Raw genomic sequence first — 16,355 nt, forward strand, 5'->3', positions numbered from 1 at the left:
GTAATATATTTGACAAGTAGGTATCCTAATGAATTTGCAATCTGGGTCTTTCTTAAAGAGTAGTTATGGGTTTGGTTGAAGTTCCACAAAATACAGACTCTTCGGGGAAGAATGAACAAAAATAAGTGTCTCTCTCTCTTTATGTGAGTTAATATGTCTTAAAGACAGAATTTGAATTATAATCAAGCAGGGAAGCTAGTTTGTAAATTAAAATGTATTACTAACCTTATCTTAAGCACAAATCATGGTAAGGCTCTAAATGAGAGAATGGATATATCAAGAAAAGATATCAAGTACTGCAGATATTGCATGACAAGTGAAAATGAGGGTGTGGACATCTGCCTTCGTGTATGCTCTGATGGTTATTACATAGCTTAAAGGCTAAGGGTCGGGGGGGAAACACTAGGGGAATTCAAACATAATATAATGACACAGTATTTGTTCTACTTGATAAGAATCACTTGTAACCAGCCCATTAATGCTTATCAGGAAGTGTTTTATTTTCATGTTATATTGAGCATTTGCCCTGAAATTATGTTTGCATTCTTAGTTGGTTTAGAGAGCTCTTCTCTTCTCTTCTCTTCTCTTCTCTTCTCTTCTCTTCTCTTCTCTTCTCTCTTCTCTTCTCTTCTCTTCTCTTCTCTTCTCTTCTCTTCTCTTCTCTTCTCTTCTCTTCTCTTCTCTTCTCTTCTCTTCTCTTCTCTTCTCTTCTCTTCTCTTCTCTTCTCTTCTCTTCTCTTCTCATCTCATCTCTTTGAGATGAACTCTCACTCTATCACCCAGGCTGGAGTGCAATGGTGCAATCTCAGCTCACTGCAACCTCCACCTCCCATGTTCAAGCAATTCTCCTGACTCAGTCTTCTGAGTAGCTGGGATTACAGGTGCCATCAACACACCTGGCTAATTTTTGTATTTTCAGTAGATACGGGGTTTCACCATGTTGGCCAGGCTGGTCTCAAACTCCCGACCTCAGGTAATATGCCCCCTTCGGCTTCTCAAAGTGCTGGGATTACAGTCGTGAGCCACCATACCCAGTCACTTTTTTGTTTGTCATCCCATAAAGGTAAACTTATGTTTCTTAGTGACATAATAAGATCTTCTCATTTAAATAATCTTCAAATTAATTGGTTTGATATATTTTGTTATTCTCTTTCTTGTTTCTCCTTCATTTTTATTTTTATTCTTTGAATAAAAATACAACATAAATACTCCTTAAGGGCCATAAATGACAGATATTTCACTTAATATGAAAAACTATATTTCAGGATATATTATTATAGGTACATGTTTTATCAACCTGTATCTCTAATACAGTCTGGTTTTACAGTTATATTAAAAAAAGATCAATAGCAAGACTATTCAAGTGTTTGTATCATTAGCTACCAATTAAATAACTGCATTAGAAGGTGTTTATTAATATATGTTGAACATCACAAATCAGAAAATCTAAAATCCAAATGCTCCAAAATTTAAAACTTTTTGAGTACCAACATGGCACTCAAAGGAAATGCTTATTGGAGCATTTTGAATTTCAGGTTTTTGAATTTGGGGATGCTCAACTGGTAAGTATCATGCACATATTCTAAAAATCAAAAAAACAATTCAAAACCTAAAATACTTCTGGTCTCAAGCATTTAATTTTTTTTTAAAGATGGGGTTTCACTCTCTTATCTAGGCTGAAGTACATGGTGCAATCACAGCTCACTGCATCCTCAAACTCCTAGACTCAAGGGATCCTCCTGCCCCATCCTCCCAAGTAGCTGGGACTACAGAACACCACCATGCCTATTTTTCCTTTAATTTTTTTTTGTAGAAGTAGGGTCTCACCATCTTGCTCAGGCTGTTCTCAATCTCCTGGGCTCAAGTGATCCTCACACCTTCACCTCCCAAAATTCTGGCTTTACAAGCATGGGTTGCTGTACCTGGCTAACCATTTTGGATAACGATACTCACCCTGTACTATAAGGATACTCAACCCATACTATTCTCTGATGTATCAATTATTTACACTTTAGAAATATGAGAAAGATCATGAAAAAGGAAGCTCATGAGACAAATAACTACTGAAAGCATAAGCAGTATGCCCTACGTAATGAATGGGTTGTGGTGTGATAACGGTGTGTAACAGCATAGATTTATGAATTACATTGTCCTGGATATTACCTGTTACTTGTTAGGTGACACTGAGAAATTTTTTAACCTTCATAAGCTTCTGAGTTTTTTTTCATAGATAAATTCTTAGAAGGCTTTGATGATCAAAGTAGAGAATGCATGTAAAATGCTTAGCACAGTGCCTCATGTCAAATAGACACTGAATAATACATCTAGCCATTAGCATAGTTAACCATCACAACTTTACTTGGTGCATTGCTGCCTCTGCTATACCCCATTTCTCATTTTCACTTTTCTACACACATACACAAATGCACAGACAGATAATACAAGTCATGGAAAGAATATAATAAAGGCAAAGTATGATAAAAGCAAGGAGAGAAAGTCCTGTACTAAGAACTCAGGGACCTAAGTTGATACTTCAGTTCTGTTGCTGACTTATTACATTACATTGAATAAGAAACTTAACGTCTCTATTCCTGTTTCCATGCAGTTAAGATGATAACTTTGGGCTAAAAATGTTTTTTGATTGAATGGATCAAAAAAAAAAGGATGAAATGACACATTACACCTGAGTAGGTACAAAAAAGGCAAGAGACTGCAATGATTCTTTTATTTAGTACTTGATAAAAAGAGCGAGAAATATATTGCTATTGTTATATCATGTTTAGAAAAGTCCTTTATTATTTTATTATAATAAAATGCATATAATATATGCATTCCCCTTCCTTTATACAGTCCTCTGTATTATTGTTTGATGTTGGATAAACCACTTCTGCAGAAATCTCTTTCCATTGGGAAGCTAGTTCTCTGTAAATTTCCAACACAATCTCTCCAATTATACATCGAAGTTGTAATTTCTTCTCAGTCTGATGCCACTACATTTACCTGGATGGCTCTTGCTTTTCCTTTCTTCATCATGCCAAATAAAGCTCTTGAGTATCTGTGCCTTCACCAAATCTAGTTCCTATTGCTTTTCTTTGACTTATCACATCTTATTGCATAGATTTTAATTCAATAAATATTTCTTGAAAAACCATCTGTGCTAATCACAGAGGAGAGAAACAAAAATAAATGAGAGGCACTACTTTGCTCTTGAAGAGCTTATAGTCTAAAGAGCAGACCAGAAGACAAACAGATATATTAATATAATAGAGTATATGGGTAGTGATGTATATATAAGATGCAATAGGAACTTTGAAGCAGGGCATGACTTTGATGTGCAGAAGAATTTTTTGGGATGGGATGATGCTTAGACTGCGTTCAGAATAATGCATAGAAGTTTTTCAAGGAAAGATTTATGGGAAATATTTTCCAAGCAAGCTGATCAACAAGATTGAAGTTGAAAGGGAACACGGTGTGTAGAAAACCAAAACCAATATATGGGGAAAATTAAGAATAAGTTGGGGAAATGAAGATAAGATAACGTAGGGTGCTTAATTCTGTTTCTTAATAATTTTATTGCAATGTAATTTACATACAATAAAATCCACTCACTTTAAGTGTATGGTTCAATGACGTTTAGTAAATTTACAGAGTGATATGTCCATCACCAGATTTTTTTTTTTAACATTTCATCACAACAAATAGGAACCTTTTACCCATTTGTAGTCACTGTCAATCCCCGTCTCCAGCTCTAGGCAACCAATAGTCTATTTTCTGTCTTTATAGATTCTCCATTTCTGGACATTTTGTATAAATAAAATTATATAATTTGTGACCTTTTTACACTGCTGGGTTATGTGTTCACTCCACATTTAGCATTTTAAGAAACTAATGAACTGTTTGCCAAAGTGATTGTACGATCTTATTTTCCCACCTGCAGTATAAAAGGGTTTCAATTTATCCACATTCTCAAAAACACTAGTTATTATCTGTCTTTTCCATTGTAGCCATCTTAGTAGGTATAAATTTTGAACCTTATTATAATTTTAATTAGCATTCCTTGATACTGTAGTGGTATTGAGAATATGGTTATGTTCTTACTGACCATTTGTATTTATTCTTTGGTGAAATACATATTCAAATCTATTGCTCATTTTTAATTGGATTCTTTATTTGACTTTAATTGACTTCTTATTGAGTTGTAATGGTTATTTACATTTTTTGGATAAAAGTATCTTATTGGATATAAGTCTGTATATATTTTCTCCTGTTGCCAACCTTTCATTTTCTTAACTATATCTTTTGAGAAGCAAAAGTTATTAATTGTGATAATATCCAATTTATCCAGTTTTTCTCATACTTTTTGTGCTCATGTGTTATATAAAAGAAATGCCTACCACAAAGGAACAAATATTTGATCCTATATTTTCTTCTAATATGCTTAGTTCTATCATCCATTATGACTTAATGTTTATACATAGTTTGAAGTAAGGTTCTACCTTCATCATTGGAATATGCATACTGAATTGTACCAGCACCATTTGTGGTAATTGCTATCCTTTCACTATTAAATTGCCTTAGCACCTTTCTCAAAAATCAATTGACCATAAATGTTAAGATTCATTTCTAAGTTCTGAATTCTTTGCCATGGATCTATGTCTATTCTTATGCAAACACCATACTCTCTTGATTCCTATAGCTTTGTAATACATTTTAAAACTGAAAAGTGTAAGTCCTACAACTTTGCTTTTCTTTTTAAATATTATGCTGGCTTTTTTTGCTGTTTTAAGGAGCACTGCCTATCCCGTGGGCAATGGAAAGCCACTATCTATGCGCTTATCATCTTTCCCAGACTGTAAACCTCTTTAGTGAGGAAAGTCTGTCTTACTCATTTCTATGTCTATACCAGTTGGTATGTTGCACAGCCTCAGAAAATGTTTGTTGAAGATGTAATATTCTGCAACAGACACATTATGAAGAATGACTTTATGACTACTCAGTGTATTATAATATCAATCCATATATGCTGATGAGATTTAGTAGGCTGCATTAGAAAGAGCACTGGATTGAGTGAGGGGAAATGCTAATTTCAGTCCCTATCTGTGATGCATTAGTATTTGACCTTGACAAAGTACGGAACTACTCTGAACAATTTCCACATTTTCAAAGATGAGGTTAGTGCTAATTGTTTTTTAAGGTATCTTCTGAATTAACATATCATTACCAATATTAGGAAAAATAATATTTTACTTATCGATTGCTGTGTGACAGGCCATATAATAAACAAAAAGAAAATAAATATAAGGAACAGGCCATGTTGTCAGGGAATTTGTAATTCAGATCAGATGGTAGAGTATACATATTTATAATAATGCTTTTTTAAAAAAATAAACATTATTATGTTAGAATAGTACATCTTCTTTTTTATTTTACCTTTGATAGAGATGGTTTCCTTTTGAATTGACATTCAGTTATTGGATATAATTCTGCAGATTTCCAGTTATATTTGGCAAGTCATCAGCACCTTCATTTTCACATACTTAAAGTATTATTATTCAAGCTTTACACATCAAGCATAGAGATTTATGTACATTAGCGTTCTTTGTTCCTATGCCTTAACTTATGTGGCAGAACTATTATCTTGCATGCCATATTTGGGATTTTGGAAATGAGCACAGAGTTGTTTAAATCCAGTGAGCGCACTTCCTCTGCCCTTTGGTCAGAAATGTATGCAATCTAAAAATGTGAGAGGAAGAGAGAAATGAGATGAATAACCCAAATATAGTAGCTTATTTCAGAGATCAGTTACTATTACAGCAACCAAAGCAACCACTTCTCAAAAATCCAAAGTAGATAGCTCTACTTTCTCATGGTTTACGTGATGATTTTTCTATAAGTATGAAAGTAATATTTTAGCCAGAAGATCCTGTGGTTTTTATTGGAGAGAATATATTTCAATACGAATTCATGGATGACATCAATAATTTGTTACTTCTTAATAATTTTGGAAAACACACCTCAGTGGAAACTACCTAATTTTTTTCTTTCAAAAAATTATTTATCTGTGTAAATTAAGCCACCAGACAAGAGTACTAGGGAGTGTAATTGACTAGAAGTGCAGGTTATACTGATGAATTAATTGGTATTGCCCATGAAAGGTAAAATGCAATAAGTGGAATAAACATTTTTTATTCAAGCATTTTTAGACTCAGCTTTAATGATGATAACGTAAGTTTCTTCTTCATTCCATAAGCAAGGATGCAGAGTAATATTAAAATTACTTTTTTTTTTACTTTTATTTTAAGTTCAGGGGTACATGTACGGGCTTGTTATATAGGAAAACTCATGTCGCGGGGGGTTTGTTGTACAGATTATTTCATCACCAAGTAACTGAGCCTAGTACTCAATAGTTATTTTTTTCTGTTCTTCTTTCTTCTCCTACTCTTTACCCTCAAGTAGGCCCCAGTGCCCTGTTGTTTTCCTCTTTGTGTCCTTGTGTTCTTATCATTTAGCTCCCACTTATAAGTGAGAAAATGAACTACTTGTTTTTCTGTTTCTGTGTTAGTTTGCTGAGTATGATGGCCTCCAGTTTCATCCATGTTCCTGCAAAGGTAATGTTCTCATTTTTTTTTATTTTTTTTTTTTTATGGCTGTGATGTATATGTACCATATTTTCTTTTCCAGTCTACCACTAATGGACATTTAGGTTGATTCCATATATTTGCTACTGTGAATAGTGCTGCAGTGAACATATGTGTGCATGTGTCTTCATGGTAAAAGGATTTATATTCCTTTGGGTATATACCCAGTAATGGGATCGCTGGGTAGAATAGTAGTTCTGTTTTTACCTCTTTGAGGAATCACCATACTGCTTACCACAATGGTTGAACAAATTTGCACTCCCACCAACAGTGTATAAGCATTCCCTTTTCTCTGCAACCTCACCACCATCTGTTATTTGTTGACTTTTTAATAACAGCCATTCTTACTGGTGTGAGCTGGTATCTTATTGTGGTTTCGATTGCCTTTCTCTGATGATCAGTGATACTGAGCTTTTTTTCATATGCTTGTTGCCCACATGTATATCTCCTTTTGAGAAGTATCTGCTCATATTCTTTGTCCACTTTTAAATGTTTTTTTTTTCTTGTAAATTTAACTTCCTTATAGATGCTGGATATTGCTACATATTAGACCTTTGTCAGATGCAATAGGAATATTTTCTCCTACTCTGTAGGTGGCCTATTTACTCTGTTGGTAGTTTATTTTGCTGTGCAGAGCTCTTAAGTTTTATTAGATCCTATTTGTCAATTTTTGCTTTTGGCACTTTCTCATGCAATCTTTGCCAGTTCCTCTGTCCAGAATGATATTGCCCAGGTTGTCTTCCAGGGTTTTTATGGTTTTAGGTGTTATATTTAAGTCTTTAATCCATCTTGAGTTGACTTTTGTATATGGCTAGACAGCTATCTCAGCACAATTTATTTAATAAGGAGTCCTTTTTCCATTGCTTGTTTCTGTCAGCTTTGTCAAAGATCAGATGGTTGTAGGTGTGTAACCTTAATTCTGGGCTCTCTATTCTGTTCCATTTGTTTATGTGTCTGTTTTTGTGCCAGTACCATGCTGTTTTGGTTACTGCAGCCCTGTAGTATAGTTTAAAGTCACATAGCATGACACCTCCAGCTTTGTTCTTTTTGCTTAGGATTTCATTGGCTATTCATGCTCCTTTTTGTTTCCATGTGAATTTTAAAATAGTTTTTTTTCTAGTTCTGTGAAGAATGTCATTGGTGGTTTGATAGAAATAGCATTGAATATGTAAATTGCTTTGGGCATAAATTTGCTTTTTATGGCTATTCATTGTTATTATTATTATTATTATTATTATTATTTTGAGACGGAGTTTCTTTCTTGTTGCCCAGGCTGGAATACAATGGCATGATCTCGGCTCACTGCAAACCTCCACCTCATGAGTTCAAGCAATTCTTCTGCCTCAGCCTTATGAGCAGCTGGGATTACAGGCACCTGCCACCACTCCCAGCTACTTTTTTGTATTTTTAGTAGAGACAGGGTTTCACTATATTGGCCAATCTGGTCTTGAACTCCTGACCTCAGGATCCACACACCTCGGGCCTCCCAAAGTGTTGGAATTACAGGCGTGAGCCACCGCACCCAGACAGCTATTTTAATGATATTGATTCTCCCTCTCCATGAGCATGAAATATTTTTCCATTTGTTTGCATCATCTCTGATTTCTTTGAGCAATGTTTTAAAATTTCTCATTATGGAGTTCTTTCACTTTCTTGGTTAACTGTATTCCTAGGTGTGTTTTTGTTTTGTTTTGTTTTGTTTTTTGTAGCAATTGTGAATGGGGTTGCATTTCTGATTTGGCTCTTGGCTTGGCTGTGGTTGTTGCATAGGAATACCAGTGATTTTTGTACTTTTTTTTTTTTTTTTTGTATCCTGAGACTTTGCTCAAGTTGTTTGTCAGCTGAAGAAGCTTTTGCACTCAGACTATAGGGTTTTCCAGATACAAAATTAGGTCATCTACAAAGAGAGATAGTTTGACATCCTTTCTTCCTATTTGGATACCCTTTATTTATTTCTCTTGGCTGACTGCTCTGGCCAGAAATTCCAATACTATCTAGAATAGAAGTGGTGAGAGAGGGCATTCTGTCTTGTGCTGATTCAAGAGAACTGCTCCTGGCTTTTGCCTATTTAGTGTGATGTTCACTGTGGGTTTGTTGTAGATAGCTCTTATTATTTTGAATTATGTTTCTTTAATATCTAGTTTATAGAGAGTTTGTAACATGAAAATAGAGGCCTTTTCTGCCTCTATTGACATAATCATGTGGTTTTTGTCCATATTTCTGTTTATGTGATAAATCACATTTATTGATTTGTGTATGTTGAACCAACCTTTCATCCCAGAGATAAAACCTACTTGATCATAGTGGATTAGCTTTTTGATGTGCTGTTGGATTTGATTTGCCAGTATTTTGTTGAGGAATTTTGTATCTATGTTCATGGATATTGGCCTGAAGTTTTTTTTTCTTTTTTTGTTATGTCTCTGCCATGTTTTGGTATCAGGATGATGCTGGCCTCATAGAATGAGTTTGGGAGAAGTTACTTTTTCTCAATTTTTTGGAATAGTTTCAGTTGCAATGGTATCCGCTTTCTTTGTATATCTGGTTGAATTTGGCTCTGAATCTGTCTAGTCGTGGGCTTTTTTTGGATGGTAGGCTATTTCTTATTGATTTAATTTCAGAGCTCATTATTGGCCTATTCAAGGAGTCAATTTCTTCCTAGTTCAGTCTTGGGAGGGTATACATGTCCAGGAATTTATCCATCTCTTCTAGGTTTTCTAGTTTGTGTACACAGAGGTACACAAATCATCACAGTCTCTGATTGTTGTTTCTATTTCTGTGAAGTCAGAGTAGTAAAGTCCCCTTTATCATTACTAATTGTGTTTACTTGTATCTTCTCTCTTTTCTTCTTTATTATTCTAGCTAGCAGCCTCTCTATCTTATCAATTTTTTCTCAGAAAACCATCTCCTACATTCATTGATCTTTTGAATTTTGGGTATCTAAATTTCCTTCAGTTCAGCTCTGATATTGGTTATTTTCTGTCTTCTGCTAACTTTTTTGTTGGTTTTCTCTTGCTTTTCTAGCTCTTTTAGTTGTGATGTTAGGTTGTTAAAAAATTACTTTTTCAATCAAGAAAAGCTTTGTATGTTTCATTCAATGTATAAGTTTTTCCCTAAGCAGTTTATGCCAATACAAGGTCTTTTATTAAATTTACTTTCCTAGGTCACTAGGGTACAAGCAAAGATTTAAAATGAGTTTTATTTTAGAATCACAGAAGCTTACTTGCTGTAAACACTTAGCACTGAGATATTTTATTCTGGAATGTTTACTCCTAGAGTTTTAGAAATGAATTTCAGTATCTTGATATAAGTTAACAATTTTCTAGGAAGCAATCTGATTTTGCAGAAAGCAAGTCACCTGAGCTATGGTTCCTATTATTTTGGGGTTAATAAATCTTTTGTACATAAAAGAGCCATCAGGTAATTTTAGATTACAATAACTTAAAAGCTGAAGCTAAACTGGAGGGACATGAGATATCTGACCAATGAAAGAATTGAGAAACAGTCAGAGATGTTACAAGCAGTGTGGCCACAGTGATTTTCTAGAACTCTAAAGACAATGAGTTCTATACCCTGAAATCCCTTCATGGCCATGATCATATGCCTATCTTCTCAGATTAGAGACTTGGAGTTTGGGGAAAGTAAGGAAAGCAGAGGAGCAGCCCCCCATGTTAGTGTCCATATCTACTTTGAACCAAGGGTGAGTTATGTTATTTGGCTTCCTCTTCACCTCCAGAGTCTCTCTGCTTTCAGGCATATTGGGAAATCCAGCTCTAGGAGCTGATCACAGGGAAGGAATTTTTTTTAATGGAAATATAGGGACACAGACGGAGGAAAGCAATGAGATATTGGTTTAGTTTAGAGAGGTACAAAGCAGGACAAGGATGCTAACCTGTCAGGGCATGGGGGTATGCTCAAACTTCAGATAGCCACTGATATGAACAGAGATGTGAGGCATGACCATGGCTGCTGGTACATACAGTGGTCTTGGATACAGTGGTCTTGGTGTGATTTAGGAAATAAGTCCTTTGTTAAAGCCATCTTTGAGAAAGTTGTTAAAATAAGATACTTTGTTACCATCCGCAAGAAAAGTATCATAATAAATATATAAATCTCTGATGTTTGAGAAGTAAACAGTATTCCTTTAGGGGACTGATAAAATTGGTCCTGGTAGTATCTTACAATAGGGTAGATGAATAATTCTGAGAAATTCATTTCAAATATTTCACTAGGTGTTATTTCAGGTTCTGCAATGGTTTCTCCATAGGTCACTATTATTTTTAGAGATCTTCTGGGTATGACTCCCATCTCTTATCTTGGGAGCCCCATCAAACCTCACACAGAAAAACATTCTTTGTACTAGGGTGGTGTTCAAATGTCTACCGTTAGTCAATAGTGGCATAATAGTACCATGGTAACATTTTCATCTAATCCATCTATAGGAATCTTTAGTTTGTACATGGGGCCTACTGGATTGGCATTTAGGCATCCAGAGGACAATCAACAACACAGTTCCTAAAAAATCCCTAACCAAATTCTTCTAGTTTACCATCTTAGGCTTTTTCCACTGTTTTTCAGGATTCTTGCGTATTTCTTGATATGTTGAGTGTAGTAGGGTTAGAAACAGCCACAACCGTACTCCTAGTGCACATTCATGAGTATCACGACCCCTCCAGGTTTCCTATGCCTTCAAGGCTCTTTCCTGAAGTTCTGTTCAGCAACCTGTCCACATGAGAACCTGCCCCATCTCTTAGGAGAAAGAAGCAATATGCTTCAGTGGGTAGGAACTTGAGACTTGCCTTGATTCTAAGCCACTTACCTTTTCCTATTATCCCTTCTTCATATCTTTGAGGACCACATAAGATATCAGAATAAAACTAACCTGGAAACTGTAATCAAGTTCAAATGCATTATTTTTGCTGCAGCCAAGGTGACCTTTACTCACACTAGTGGGAGTACAACACTCCCGTAGATAAAATCTTTCAGTGGCTCTTCTTTGCTCTTTGGATGGAGTCAAAATCCTTTACTAGGACTTACAAAGCTTTACCTTATCAGGATGCTACAACCTCTCTCTAACACTCGGTCCAAGTCCCTCCATCTTTGCCAATTGCATTCACCTTATATATTTCAGAGCAGCAAACAGGACACTTCCTCCTGGCCTCTCTTCTTTCTCCCTCCTTTATCTTCTGTTTCCCTTACTCCCTATCTCCTTTTTTATCCTTAAAAATATGTTTACTATAAACACAATGAAGCACCAACTCAATTGCTGCCGATGAGACAAATGATCTCAAGAGAAAGCATATAGTCTCAACAATTATCCCCAGAATGCTGTTCATTTTTATCCCATCCATTGCTACTGATTAAAGTCTGACTGATGACTGGTCTCCTGGCTTCTCTGATGGGATTGATGGCTCTGAAGTGATCTTTGTCTCTGCTTCTGAATTACTTCATGCTTATTAATTGGTGATGTATTTTTTTCCCTTACAAAGAAACGGTAATATTAAAGTTTAATGGTGTTTGAATCACATTATTATCCTTGACCTGCATGGCCTGGGATAAGAAGGTGAAGAACCACAAAACGCAAAAGAATGTTAATAATCTAATTTATGAAAAAATGTAATTCTGTGCTTTGTAAATGTATTCAAGTGAGTGTGCCCCTATATATATTATAATGTCAATTAGAGTTAGAGTTCATTTCATTGACCTCTAGAACATGAATTCCATCAGGTTAATACTGTATCTTATTTTTTTTGTCCATATTACTTAATACTATATCTGATTTATCTTTTTGTCCATAATATTTATCTATAATACTTAATACTACTAAATTTAGTAGGCTCTCATTCAATGTTGAGTGAATAACTATGCTTATAAGAGGAAATACTCTAGCACAGAGGGAGTTAACATATGTGTGTTTGGGTTTTAGGAGCAAAAATTAATTGTTGACCACTCCTCACCTTGAGGTTTGAATCAATCAAAAACTCACACATGAGTCAGACAGATGGAAATCAAAACACCACCGTTATCACTAATAAAGCTCATTTGGAGAATATGTCTTGACCTGCAGTGAAAACCTGACTTTCTAATGTAAAACCCAAATTCCTGAATTAAAGAGACTTAATTATTTGGTTACGGATATGATTATATACTCCTTCTTAACCTTCCCCTCCAACTCCCACTTCTATCCCAGGGTTAGAAACAGGCTATCCCTCTATAGGAAAGAAAATCATAAAGGAACACTCAGAAAAAGGCAGGTCCAAATGAATATTGTCAAAGTGCACTGAACCATGGGTTCCATGTTTCCTCTTCCAATCATAAGTTACCTTTCTTCCCATGGAGAAGAGCTCTGGTGAAAGAGACTTACATGTTTTTTCTGCTCTATGAAATTATCCTTTATAAGACACAAAAGGTAGGTATTAAGTACCCCTCCTAAAACAGTTTGACTCTGTGTCCCCACCCAAATCTTATCTAGAATTGTAATCCCGATGTCTCGAGGGAGGGACTTGGTGGGAGGTGATTGGATTATGGGGGTGGATTTTCCCCCATGCTGTTCTTGTCATACTGAGTGAGTTCTCACAAGATCTGATGGTTTAAAAGTGAGGCACTTGCTCATTGTGCACTCTCTCTCTCTCCTGCCTCCATGCGAAGAAGGTGCCTGCTTTCCCTTCACCTTCCTCCATGATTGTAGTTTCCTAAGGCCTTCCCAGCTATGCAGAACTGTGAGTCAATTAAACCTCTTTTGTTGATAAATTACCCAGTCTCAGATAGTATTTTCATAGCAGTGTGAAAACGGACTAATACATCTCCCCATTTTCCTGCTTTTAATTGACATAGAGAGAAAATCTAAATTTTTTTAATGCACTCAGATGAAAATACCAAAGAAAAGTCAGAGGTGCATTTTAAAGTCATGAAACTCTGTCTTGAAGCTCTACCCTTTTAGATAGAATGAAATAGGGATCATCTGCTACAAGCTCTGTGATTTTTTTTCACCTAGTTAAAAAAATTATCTATTCAATAAATATTGATGAGCATCTACTATGTGCTAGTCACCATTCTAGGTAAGAGAGATGGACCCCTTGACAAGAAAGATAAATGCTTTGATCTTGTATAGGGCTTATATTTTAATGCGAAAAACATAAAGATAAGAAAGAAAAGTATATAATATACAGTAAATAGTGATAAGAACAGTGAGTTATTATGAAGAAACATGAAATATTATATGGGGTTAATAGGTAGCTATTCACACAGGATCATTAAAGAAGAGTTCTCTCAGTAGGTGCTTTTTTTTTTTTTTTTTTTTTTTTTTTTTTGAGACGGAGTCTCGCTCTGTTGCCCAGGCTGGAGTGCAGTGGCGCAATCTCGCCTCACTGCAAGCTCCGCCTCCTGGGTTCATGCCATTCTCCTGCCTCAGCCTTCCGAGTAGCTCAGACTACAGGTGCCCACCACCAGGCAGCTAATTTTTTGTATTTTTAGTAGAGACGGGGTTTCACCGTGTTAGCCAGGATGGTCTGTATCTCCTGACCTCGTGATCCGCCCGTCTCGGCCAGTAGGTGCTTTTTAAAGGCCAGGACATTCTAGTCACAGCTAACAGCAAGTGCAAAGGTCCTGAAGCAGAAACTAACTTTAAGGAGAATATAGTTGATTTGGAGTCAATAAGAGGAAGTGCTGTTGAGATAAAAGGAAGAGAGTAAAGTCTGTCACTTTTTTTTTTTTTTTTTCCCCTGAGACGGAGTCTCGCTCGGTCGCCAGGCTGGAGTGCAGTGGCGTGATCTCGCGATCTCGGCTCACTGCAACCTCCGTCTCCCGGGTTCAAGCAATTCTCCTGCCTCAGCCTCCCGAGTAGCTGGGACTACAGGCACATGCCACTACACCTGGCTATTTTTTTGTATTTTTTTTTTTTTTTTTTTTTTTTTTTAGTTGAGACGGGGTTTCACCTTGTTAGCCAGGATGGTCTCGATCTCGTGACCTTGTGATCCGCCCGCCTTGGTCTCCCAAAGTGCTGGGATTATAGATGTGAGACACCACCAGGCCCGGCCGGTCTGTTACTTTTTTATCCCTAAAGGTTGTGGAAAACCACTAATGATTTGGAGCATCAAATATACATTTTAAAATATCTCATTGTATGCAGGTAAATGGCCATAACGTTTCCAGAATGGAAGCAATGGGGAACCCAGTAGGAGGTTTCTCTCGGAGAAAATGGAGAGAGCTACCACAGAGATATGTGGACAGTGTAGCTGTATGGCACGCTGTTCAAAGGGCCCAGTGTTTTCAAAGAGGATAAAGAGAAATAATCTAGAAGAAAGAATAAAGAGCAAATAATATACATATTCCACTTCCAAGTATTTACAGTAGAGGAGAGAGAAAGAATAACAAAAAAATTAGGCCAAAAGATACTAAGAGTTCAGGACAATTTCTGAATTTGTGTGCTGCCACCATAAATGTGATAGTGTTTCAATTCGCTCACAAATTGTTGCTGCTGCAAGTTGTATTCATTCTCTGAATACAGTTACGAAGGAAAGTATTACCTTTTGGTGTTATATTCAGACATGCTGTTGATGAACGATCAGTGTAAGTATTAGACTTGCCTTTGGCTATATGTGTCTGTTTTGCATACATCTCTTTATCATTCTTTTTCCTTTGAAAGATGGATGGAAAATGATTAAAGAACAGAGGAGTTGGGACTTTGAGTTAAAGCAGTTTTGTGGAGCTGATTACATACTATTTAAGTTCTTATATAAATAAATGAAAATCACTATTATCAACAGATTACTCTATGGGTGTGTATATTTTCACAGAAACATAATACCATTACTGCTGTTAATTCAGATATACACTATGTTCTAGAAATTGATGAAGTACTTTCCATATATTAATACATGTAATGTGTATAAAACATTACAGAGGATTCCAATCATACTGCTCCTTATTTCTCTCTATTCTAGAGTTAAAAGAACATCTTATAATTTTCATGCTAATAAATGTATGTATTTCATCATTGCATGCCATGAGGCATCACAATAAACAGCATTCTGCAGGTTTACTCTAACTCACTGCTTTACTAATTATAAGTCTGGATGCTCAGTCTCTTTATTAATGTTGTAGTTAGACTAAAAGCAGGATATTGTCTGTCTGAGTTATGCATAGAAATAATACTGGACAGTGCAGTTGGTTATGAGCCAGAGGGAGTAATTCAATATTGGCAGAATGGGTGGATTAGAGCAGCATCATTGGTTTCTTTCATCTTCCAATTGTATTATTCCCCCAAGGAATCTCAGAGTGCAATGGCTCAAGAGAATGCCTAGGATTATTCTGCCTGGACTAAGAAGTGCCATATTGTAGCCTTTTGATGCAATTAGCCCTGAAAAGATGTTGATCATTCACTCTACAAATAGTTGTTGAGAGTTTACTACAGTCAATAGTGCCATTTTCAGCCCTGTCAGGGGTAACAGTGATTAAGTGCCTGTGGCATAGAGCACTAATGAGGCACTGTGTAATATTCATAGAGAATAAATAATAGTAATTTGGTGTGGAAAGCTTACTTTCTCATTGTCTACTTCCTCCTAGACTTATTTTTCTTTAATGCCTGATGCCTCCAAGGTAACAGAGAACAATGAGTGAGATTAGATACATATGAACTTTAAATAAAATAAACTTTATCATAAAATCTGATTGAACCATACAAAAAATGGCAATATTCAAACATTTCTAGCCTAAAAAAAT

The 16,355-nt window shown here is 35.9% G+C and overlaps 1 long non-coding RNA gene across 3 annotated transcripts in view; it reads left to right on the forward strand.

The window, feature by feature from the left end:
• The window catches only part of LOC129047440 (uncharacterized), a 1,160,145-nt gene that overhangs the window by 345,965 nt on the left and 797,825 nt on the right, over positions 1–16,355 (forward strand). The window lies entirely within an intron of this gene.

The sequence above is a fragment of the Pongo abelii genome, chromosome 9 (genome assembly GCF_028885655.2).
Source record: "Pongo abelii isolate AG06213 chromosome 9, NHGRI_mPonAbe1-v2.0_pri, whole genome shotgun sequence".
NCBI lineage: Eukaryota > Metazoa > Chordata > Mammalia > Primates > Hominidae > Pongo > Pongo abelii.